This window comes from Sarcophilus harrisii, chromosome 4, assembly GCF_902635505.1.
Source record: "Sarcophilus harrisii chromosome 4, mSarHar1.11, whole genome shotgun sequence".
NCBI classification, from domain to species: Eukaryota; Metazoa; Chordata; class Mammalia; order Dasyuromorphia; family Dasyuridae; genus Sarcophilus; species Sarcophilus harrisii.
In genome coordinates this window covers 306,748,550-306,750,655 of record NC_045429.1, presented here as the reverse complement: position 1 = coordinate 306,750,655, position 2,106 = coordinate 306,748,550, and positions in this window count along the sequence as shown.

Below are 2,106 nucleotides of genomic sequence, written 5' to 3'. Positions count from 1 at the left end.
GCAAAGGGAGGGGGAGATCTAAGAAGCTGTTCTGAGTCCCACTCTTTTATACTCCCCTCCCTCCGGGTGCATGCTATTTCTAGACAGGTGCACCTGTCTGCCCCTCTCCTGGACATCTCTGAGAAGCTGGCAGTAATTGCCCTAGGCCATCCAGCCTGATATTACCCCCCTGGGAGGGAGTCCCTGCAATTAGTCTGTAAAGAACTAACTAACTCTGGGATTGGTCACTTCAGGGTTAACCTGAAATCCAAAAAGAAACTGTGGTAGAGGGTAAGACCATTCTTCCCTGCAGCCAGGGTCATCTTGGTCAATAGGAAAGCAATTAGAGTCAGAACCCTAAGCCATCCTTGTCACTGTCAACTAATATTTCCAGTGACCCTGAGCCTGTAATATGTGCAACCTGGCAGTCTTTGAAGAATTGGGAACAAATATTATACCGAAGGCAATAAAGAAGTGTGTGGTGGGTATGGGCAGCCTTAAACCTATAGGGATAGCTCCTGATACCAGGAATCAATGAGGAAACTCATGCCATTGTCCATATAGATCAGCACCTTCTCTGTGACTAGTGATCAAGGAGAATTGTCTGGGACAGAAGGATTAAGTTCTTTGCCAAGGATTACACAGGCAGTATGTGCCAGAAGTGGGATGGGAAGCCAGTTTTCCTGGCTCTCTGACATCACATACAATATATAACAAATGAGAAACTTCCCTAGAAGAATAGGAGTAGAGGATGTCATTTAGGAAATGCATGTTTAATAGAGACTGGTCATATCAGTTAGGTAGCACAATCTATAGAGAGCCAAGTATGGAGTCAGGAAGATTCATTTTTATGAGTTCAAATCTGGCCTCAGACACTTACTGTGAACCTGGACAAGTCACTAAACCCTGTTTGCCTCAGGTTTGTCATCTGTAAAATGTGCTAGAAAAGGAAATAGCAAACCACTCCAATATCTTTGTCAAGACAACCCCAAATAAGATCTCACAGAATCAAATGTGACTGAAAAAAATGACTGAACAACAACAAAAATGAGCTGGAGAAGGGAATGGTAAACTACTCCACTGTCTTTGTCAAGAAAACCCCAAATAAGGTCACAAAGAATCAAATGTGACTGAAAAAATGACTGAACAACAAGGCAAGGAAATGGCAAACCACTCTAGTGTCTTTGTCAAAAAAACTCCAAATAAGATCACAAAAAGTTAGACCCAACTGAAATAACTGCATGATAAAAACACATAGTGAAAGGGAGAGTTGACACTTGGACATCCAGAGAGCTCTATTGGAGCTTACAATATCTGGAAGAAGACCACTAGTATATTGAGAAGGCCCCTTGTTATATTTTGAGATGACACGGGGAGGAGAGCCACAGGATAGGCAGGTATGGATTTATCATGATCTATATTGGAGGAAAAAATGTTTACATCAAATAGTTCATAGACTGACTAGAGCATTTGAGTATTTGAACACCTCTGGGGCCCCCAGATGCTCTTAGACAATCAAATACCCTATGGTACCTTGTGATCTCCTCAATTTAGGAATTTTCCCCAACAGAATAGAATATAACTTATCCATGCCTGCCCATCCTGTGCCAGTTATCCATATTCAACTAAAAGATCACCACAAAGTGTCCAACATATGGGAGACCATCTTAGTTTTGTCCTGACATTGTGAATGTACCAGTGGAACACTCTGGGATGTTCACCTGACATCTTGCTCTTGCTATGTGACCGACCCATCTTCTGCCTTATCAAATAATTACTCAGTGACATCCTTTACTTCTGTTATTTTTTTGGAATTCCTAGATAGATTTTATTGTTAATAGTTTTCAGTTGGGTCCGACTCTTTGTGATTCCATTTGGGATTTTCTTGGCAAAGATAGTATAATAGTTTGCCTTTTCCTTCTCCAGCTCATTTTACAAATGAGGAAAATGAGGAAAACAGGGTTAAATGACTTATCCAGGGCCACACAGCTAGTAACTATCTAAGGCAGGATTTGAATTCAACTCTTTCTGACTCCAAGCCCTGTGGTTCTATACATTGTACCCACTTAGCTACTCCAGACAAAGAAGTAGGTAAAATATTTATTAAATAATTTATTATGCACCAAA